The 8,791-nt window shown below is 48.8% G+C and overlaps 1 long non-coding RNA gene across 1 annotated transcript; it reads right to left on the bottom strand.

Annotated features, from left to right (window-relative positions):
* Positions 1-869: 869 nt before the first annotated feature.
* Positions 870-4,585, bottom strand: LOC144588215 (uncharacterized). Its single transcript, XR_013543641.1, has 2 exons — positions 1,656-4,585; positions 870-1,028 (listed from the first exon to the last, which is right to left on the bottom strand). It is a non-coding gene; the product is annotated as an uncharacterized LOC144588215 (long non-coding RNA).
* Positions 4,586-8,791: the final 4,206 nt, after the last annotated feature.

Genomic DNA, 8,791 nt, shown 5'->3' with positions numbered 1-8,791 from the left:
CATACAAACCAAGTTCAAAAAACAGGTACATTTAACTTTTTGTCATCAATATATATACATAGTCCATGTTTCTTTCGCCGTCTTCATTCTTCAGGTCTTCTTGACAAGGCGTCAGCAACACAGTTCACTGACCCTCTGACCACCTTCACTTCAAAGTCATAGTCCTGTAGGTTTAAAGCCCACCTCATAAGTTTGCTATTGTGGGTTTTCATTGTCTTTAACCATTGCAGTGGTGAATGGTCAGTGCACAGAACAAAATGTCTTCCCCAGATGTAAGGCTTGGCCTTCTGGATCGCGTAGACTATGGCCAAACACTCCTTCTCCACGGTTGCCAAATGTCTCTCACCTTTTTGAAGTTTCCTACTCAGGTAGGACACTGGATGCTGGTCACCATTCTCATCCTCCTGGCACAGAACTGCTCCTACCCCGCTGTTAGACGCATCGGTGTAGACGATGAACTCCCAGTCGAAGTCTGGAGCACGCAGCACTGGATAGTTGATTAGCGCCTGCTTCAACCTCTGGAACGCCTCCTCACAGTCGCTGGTCCACGGGATGCGGTCATCAGTCTTCTTCCTCGTCAGATCGGTCAGCGGAGCTGCAATCTCGCTAAACCTCGGGATGAACTTTCTGTAGTAGCCCACCAACCCAAGAAATGATTTGACCTTTTTCTTGGTGTTGGGTCTAGGCCAATCACGAACTGCTTCTATTTTGGCCTCTAGGGGTTTTATCACTCCTCCCCCTACCATGTGACCCAAGTCTTTTGCTTCTGGGCTACCCAGCTGCAGTTTGTTCTCTTTGCAGAGCCTAGGCCAGAGCACTCCCTCCCCTGGGTCAAAGTGCCTCTCCCTGCCTTTCTGGTCATCCCAAGCTTTCTTTCTGACCTTTTGAGCTTGCAGGGTCTCTGCTGCTATCTCTAGGTTTCTCTTTAGGTCATTCCTTAAAGAGTCTATGTATGTCACAACGTCTTGTGGGTCATCCTGGGTGATCTGCTCCCAATTTTGTTTGATCAAATCAAGGGGCCCTTTCACCTTTCTCCCAAATAAAAGTTCAAATGGACTGAACCCGGTACTGGCTTGTGGCACTGATCGATAAGCAAACAAAAGGGATTGCAGCTTCTGGTCCCAATTGTTTGGATTCTCTGCCAAGTAAGCCCTAATCATGCGCATTAGAGTCCCATTGAACTTCTCAGTTAACCCATTACTTTCAGGATGATAGGCAGTGGTTTCCTTGTGCTTAATTCCACAGATTTGCCATAAGCGTTTCATGAGCTTTGATGTGAACGATGCGCCCAAATCTGTGATTATTTCTGAGGCAAATCCCATCCTGGACATATACCCCACCAAGGCATCTGCCACTGTGTTAGTTTCAATGTTAGTCAAGGGTATGGCTTCAGGGTACCTCGTGGCATGGTCCACAATGGTGAGAATGAACCTGTTCCCCCTCTTTGTGGCCTTGGGCAAAGGTCCCACAATATCCACCCCTATGCATTTGAACGGAGTGTCAATCACAGGCAAAGGGCACAACTTTGCTTTGGTCCTGTCGCGGCTATTCCCCTGCCTTTGACACACATCACATTGTTTACAGAACTCCCTGATCTGCTTCCCTATGTCAGGCCAGTAAAAATTCTGTGTGATTCTCTGCTGTGTTTTGTTCACCCCTAAGTGTGCAGCAAACATGTCAGAGTGCCCCCTTTGTAAGATCATGGGGCGATACTTTTCAGGTACCACCAGCTGACTTCTGATCCCATCTCCCCCTTTTGAGATATTCCTCAGGGTCTCTCTATATAAAATCCCCTTTTTCTCCAGAAATCTCACTGGGGTTTCAGGTGTTAGCTGGGCGTCAGTCACCTGTTCAAAACACTTTTGGAGAGTGGCGTCTGCCTTTTGCTCTTGTCCAAATCTGCTGTCTGTGGTTAAGGTTTCCACCACAGCTTCTGAACTCCCCTCTGCTTCCGTCTCTGGCTCATCATTACCCCCTTGAACTGTCCCCGTGGTGGCTTGTGAACGTGTAATCACTAGCACCCGTTTCACATGTTCAGCCAGGTCATTTCCCACGAGCACGGCTGCTGGCAGAGTCGATGAAATTGCTAGCCGCCAAACTCCCCTCCAGCCTTGAAAGTTCATAGGTACCTCCGCTACTGGCAGTGAGATCACCTGCCCCTCAATCCCTGCCACCTTCATGCTCTCATTTGGGATTACATATTCCCTAGGAATAATATCTGGATGGCACAGGGTCACCTGAGAACAAGTGTCCCGCAGCCCCCGATACTGATGGCCAAGTATTCCTACGTCCACCCCTGCTGTCTCAAACAACTGAGAATCTGTTCTCACCAGTAGGCAGCGCCTGACCTCTACAAGAGGACCATTTTCCTCAGCCTGATCAGCAGATGTAGCTGTTCCAGATTGAGTAGCCATGGCAACAGGCTCCCTCAGTGACAATGAGCCTTGCTCTTTCTGGACACAGAACACAGCTTTTGGCTTGGTCCCACTCGAATCCTGAGGCACAATTCCTTTTAGCTGCTTTAATTTCTCACACTCTGAGATTAGATGGCCCTTTCCCTGACAGAAATAACATTTTCTGGTGTATTTTGAGTCTCTCTCATCTTGTTTTGGTTTTCCCTCCAAAATCTGAGGTCTTGGTTTCATGTCTGAGGGCTTCCCTTCACCATGGGCCCCTCCCCCTTGCTGGCTTTTCCCTGGTCCCTGAGAGTACTTGCTGTAGGTTTCTTTGGGTTTTCCTACAGATTTCTCCTCACCTAAGGGCTTTCTGATTTGATAAATAAAATCTGCGATCTCGGCTGCTTCTGCCACAGATTTTGGTTTCCTTTCCCTCACCTGGAATTTCAGTTCCCCATGCAGGACTGAATAGAACTGTTCCAGCGCTATCAAATCTTTAAGCTGCTGAAAGGTCTCTGTCCCCTCCTGAGATAGCCATTTCTCTAGCAGCCTCACCAATTGAGCCCCCACTTGGGTAAAAGTCTGCTCTGGTTTCTTTGTGAGGGACCTGAATCTTTGCCTCAGCTGTTCCGCATTTATCCCATGTCTTGCAAACACCAGTTTTTTAAACTCTGCAAAATCTCTCATCAGTTCCTGTGGCATCTCTGAATAAACCTCAGCCAGGCTACCACTGATTAAAGATCGCATGATGGTCATCTTCTCAGTTTCCCTCACTGAGAAGTCCACAAACGCTCTTTCCACTAAGGAAAAGAACACCTCAGGGCAATCTCCTTGTGGTACACAGGGAATTTCTTCAGGTCAGCTTTAGACAATTGGCCTCCCTCAGAATCCCTATTGTTATTATTGTTCTGATTCATCAGTTCCAATTTTCTTAGCTCAAACGCCATTTTCTCTCTCTGCAATTCCAATTCAATTCTCTGTCTCTCTATTTCAAATTGCCTTTGTTTCTCTCTTTCCCTTTCCTCCACTTCAAATTGCCTCATCCTCAGTTCATGCTGTTGGGCTATGAGCAATTTTCTGAGTTCTGGGTTCTGTTCTCCCGTGCTGTCACCTTGCACTGAGCCAAATTCATCCTCAGAACCTTGGTCAACCTGGGGGTCTTTCACTTCACCCATTTCTGCCATTTGGCTTCGAGTCAAGGGCATACTCCCCCCCAGAACAGGCTGCTTTCAAAAGTCAAGCCTCAAAATAAAGCGACCACTTTTTTTTTTCTTTTGCCGCAGAACCAGCTTTCCCTATAGATTGCTGCTGTCCTTCAGCACTAATTTGCAACAGTTGCGAGCTAGAGTCTACCCCCCTCTGCTGGGCCTCTCAGCAGACAAGCTAGCTCACTGCTGTTTCACAGTTTTGCCTCAGCTTTTTCCCGCCAAAACAGGCTGCCTCAGAGCTCCCTAATCTAGCCCCCAATCTGAGGTTACACGTTCTTCTACTAGTGCACCCCCCCGTGAGGTACACCTAGAAGATTACCTATGTGCTCTCAGATTGTCCCTGACTAGACCCCCCTTGCTCTGGGCACACTTGCCAAGGCTTTGCTGGACCGCTGGACAACTGGACCAGTCGTATCCCACACGCTGGACACCAATCAATGTGACAAACCCAGACCTACTGGGATATGCCACACGTTAACTAAGCTGCCACCAACCATTCCCTATAAGAAGTCACACAGACCAGGGATGGATTTTTAACAAATAAAAGAACAAGGTTTATTTAAAACAACACACAGGCAAAATAAAATGATCAGGTGAATAAGATATAGTAACGTGGCTTAGTCTCATTCATACATGCATACAGTTTGGTTCACACAGAACCCTTAACTTGAAGCACAGACCCTGAACCTATCAGTTCTGGCTAACCAACAGACACCTGAACCTATCAGGTTGGTACTGACACACAGTAGTACCCTGTCTGACACACAGACTCCCACACCAGCTTCTTCTTCCCAGCTGCTGCTTCTTCACATCCCAGCGTCTAAACTTCTCCACCCACGCATCACATATGTATACAGTACAGCCCCTCCTCCTGATGTCCCGCCTTCCACTCCCCATAGGATGGAACTTTCCCTCCAAACCCATGACAGACAGGTAACATCAGTGCTGTATGTAACACTTCCTTCCTTCCTTCCTTCCTTCCTCCCTCCCTCCCTCCCTCCCTCCCTCCTTCCTTCCTCCTTCCTTCCTCCTTCCTTCCTCCCTCCCTCCCTCCCTCCCTCCCTCCTTCCTTCCTTCCTTCCTTCCTTCCTTCCTTCCTTCCTTCCTTCCTTCCTTCCTTCCTTCCTTCCTTCCTTCCTTCCTTCCTTCCTTCCTTCCTTCCTTCCTTCCTTCCATTGCCTGATCTGTGTTTCCTATACACATACATTTGTCACTGTATTTATATCTCCATTTTTCTCGGCCATGATGAACAGCCACAGAAAAGCTACAGAAATATGGAAAAGAGGATATCAGCTGAGCTCCATCTGCTCAGAGCGTGCAATGCTCCCGGCTAAAGCCTGTATCCCGAGGTAGAGCAAAGCCCTTCTAGTCTTTCTTCATGGGCCACGTTCGCTCCTGGCTGATATGGCTGGGGAAATGCATAGACCCGGCCCCCTCCTCTAGACCCTTTGGCTGCATCCATCCTGCCTCCGAGGATTTCCACCGTCCGCCTGCAAAATCTCTGCATCTTTGTTGTCTAAAATCGCTTCATTTGGGAGATGGCTGCGCAGTGCTCAGATTGTGTGACCAACGGCTCTCGGTTAATCAGATCACTGTCCACGTGGATGTTCCTAATCCAAAAAGCTAAACAGCTCGCTACAATATAAATGTCACCCAAAAATAACAGGGAGGAGGGCGCTTCCAAAGGCCCCACACGCGATTATTTCCTGTCAGCCGGGAGTTTGGGGAAATGTGTTATCCCGAAGGTACGATAAGATGCAGTCACAAGTCAAGTCTATTAAAAGACTCTCCGATCACCTCTGAAAGTTCCCTTTTGTCTGCGTTGTGGCGTCATCACAACCCTGTTTTATTTAGCACCGACTGCCAGTGCTTCTAAGTTCTTAAAATACCACATCTGCAGAGGACAGGGAGGATTCAGAAGCAGATGAAAAGATAAAACTATATAGTTCAGAGGAGTCTAGGAAACTCTACAGACTTCCTTTTCAAAATGCCTTAAAACGAAGGCTACTGCTGTGTGGGGTGGAGAATGTGGATGTTGTGTTTTCTGTGGCAATGATGGCATGTGACAATTTCACAGACGTCAATTGCCAGTTCTTCCCGCAAGGGCTCCCCATTGCCTCCTCTGTTCTTGCTGGAAGGAGATGAATAATTTGCCCATCTCCTCCCCAGGCGCTACCCACTCTTCCAGCAGGCAGAGGCTCCTCCTTCCCCTTGGCAGGCATCCTCTCCCAGCAACCACTCTTATCTCCAATCAGCTGCTGATCAGAGATATGAGTTTTTTTCCCCAGCCAGAGAGGGGATGGACCCACGGAAGGAGCTCCTGGGGGATTCAGTCTTGCTCATCTTGTCCATCTGAGTAGACAGGCATAGGCTGGCCCCGCTTACTTGTGAGAAGGCGTACTTCTCAAAAGTAGACATGCGCAGGCTTGTTTATTGTTGAAGACACTTAAAATCAGTAAGAAGTGCATTTTGTCTGCTCACTTTGGCCTTAGTTAAGGGGTGATCACGCCAGCATTTGTTCCAATGTTTCACTCACTGCGGGGATGGGCTCATTTGCTCTTTTTGCTGGACATAATTGGAGTGTGAACCAGCCCAGCACCAGAACATTCTTACCTGCACCGTTCTATGCCATTGTCGGGGGCTTTACTTTTTTAGCACAGGCAGGATTGCTCCGTCCTGTTCTTTTTTTTTTTCCCTGCACACGTGATTGCTGGAAATGACCCAAAGTGAGCTTGCAACTGTCAGTTGTTGCCTTCCTCTTCGAATTTCCCATAGGGCTTAAGAAGAGGGACACTTTATAACACTGGGAAATTAAACACCTCCTCTGCTCTGTGAAGCAGAGGAAGTAAAAGTTTTTTGCAAACTTCACTGCAGCACTTAGGATTTTTTTTTTTTAAGAAAAGAAAATTTACAAGGAAAACTCCAAGGGGATTTTCCCAACAGTGATGCCTAAATATAAGGAACGAGGTTGATGTTGGAGCAGTGCAACAAGGGTGGGAATATTCAAGGTACCCAAAGGGTAAGATTTGCAGGCCATTAATCTACTAAAAATGCCCCTATAGAAAGAGCTGGTGTGGTGTAGTGGGTAGAGCATTGGACTGCTAGACTAAGGCTCAGGAGACCTGGGTTCAAATCCCCACTCTCCACCAAACCCATTGGGAGACCTTTGGCCCATCACAAGCACTCAACCTTTTGACAATAAAGAGGGAAGTCACGGGCCCCACTTTGAGCCCACTGTGGGACAGGTAGAATTCCATTGGGCCTCCTTCCATCTCGAGAGACGAGGGTCATGTGCTCTGTATAGAGGACTTGGAACAGCGTCTAGTGTGGCTGAGGAGGCAGATTCGAGAGTGACCATCCCTTCCACCCTGAAGACAAACACAATACTGTCCCCTGTCCAGCTCCCTGGTTTTGCTGCTTTCGTGATGGCTTCTTGGCCTCGGCCTGCTGGACAAGAGTCTCCTCAAACTGGGAGAGGCCATGATGCACCGCCTGCCTCCAGGATGAATGCTCCAATGTCAATGTTTCCCATCTGTTGAGGTCCATTTGTAAGACCTTCCAATCCCACTTGCAAATCTCCTTGTATCGCAGCTGTGGTCTCCCTCTGGGGCGGTTTCCCTGCACTCATTCTCCATCCAGGAGATCTTTTGGAATCTGACCATTAGCCATTCTCACGACATGTCCAAGTCCACTGTGGGACAGGTAGAATACAAACATAACAAATATATTATTTATAAATAAATATATAGGGGGACAGGTTGACACTTTTTTTCAACATTGGAAGAGACTGGAAGTTCACTTCTGGTTTAGGAGGGGAAACTAGGAGCTAGGGAAGTCTCCCTCCATCGGCTTGGCTGATTCAACAGGGGACACCTCACGGCACAGGAGAATCGCCGCTCTTGGAGGCTGGCAGGAGGGGTGGTCCATTCCTTTTGGGTGAGCATCTCCAAATGTTTCAGTTGCAGGCCAAGGGGCCGATAGCCTGTGTTTTCCGCTTCTCCTCATAGTCAGTCGTAATCTGGGATTGTTTCTTTAAGACCACCTGATTTCCAGGGAAACTGCTTCCTCCACCCACCCACCCGGTTCTTCCTTTTCTTACTTACAGGATGGTAGCCACGTAGCCATGTAACCCCTGAGTTAGAGTTAGTGAGAACTAGGATACGTTTTCAACATGGGCCTCTAACTAAACCTTGTCATTAACTGTTGAGTTTGTGGATGGAGGGCGTTCCTCCTAAGAGGTGTTGTGACCTCGAGGCCCCTGTTCAGAATGACAACAGGGCAGCCTGAAGAAGCAAGTTTGTCCGGATGACCACACAGGCCAGGTGGGTCTAACAGTGGTTTCCCACCTTGGGTAACCCAAAATGTTCTTGGACTAAAGCTCCCAGAAGCCTTCACGACCAGCTGTGCCAGCAAGGGCTTCTGGGATTTGCAGTCCTAGAACATCTGGGGACCTGAGGTTGGGAACCACTGGCCTAGAAGACAGAAGACCCTCCCTCCCTCAGGCAACTTGCATCCTTCTTGGATCAAAGGGAGGAACTGGGACTTTTGCCTTGGTCTTCTTGATCAGCTCCAACAGAACATTGGGATGGATTCTGGTTCACGTGCAAGGTTTCTCCTTCGTCCCCAGGGACCTGCCCTTCTTCTCACTGGCCATCAACTCCGGTGATTCTGGAGATGGAGGACCATCGTGGCCTGACCTGTGGTGACCCTAAGGTGAGAGATCCCAGCATGCTTGATGCCCCTCAGGATGCCAACGGGAAGATGTTGGCCAACGCGTCCGGTTCTGTTGCTCTTCCTAGAGGTGTTCTTTTTGCCGGTGTTGTTGCCAGCCACACGTGGGAGAGGTTCACCGGGCCGTGTGCCTTTTCCAATTAACACTTCCAGGGCTCTCTCACCAAGGAGATGGGAAGCATTTTGGCAGCTTTCTAAGTGAGGTGCTAATGAAAAGTTCCTCTTGGCACTCAGGCAGCAACGGGGAGAAAGGAGCAAAGCGGGGAAGGGCGTGACGCCGAGGAATTATCTCAGAACCCCAAATGGTGCCCCGTGGGTTTCCCTGCCCTGCTGCTTGACCCTCCACTACAAGGTCTTGGGCACTGCCCCCCCTTGCCCATTCTGCCCCACTCATTTCCTCAGGCAAACTCCTCCCTGGCTACCTCTGAGCCGAAACACCACGTCCCCACGTCAGCT

Source organism: Pogona vitticeps, chromosome 3 (genome assembly GCF_051106095.1).
Source record: "Pogona vitticeps strain Pit_001003342236 chromosome 3, PviZW2.1, whole genome shotgun sequence".
Classification (NCBI taxonomy): domain Eukaryota; kingdom Metazoa; phylum Chordata; class Lepidosauria; order Squamata; family Agamidae; genus Pogona; species Pogona vitticeps.
The sequence above is the reverse complement of the archived record's forward strand: the minus strand, read 5'-3'. Positions and strand labels throughout refer to the sequence as shown.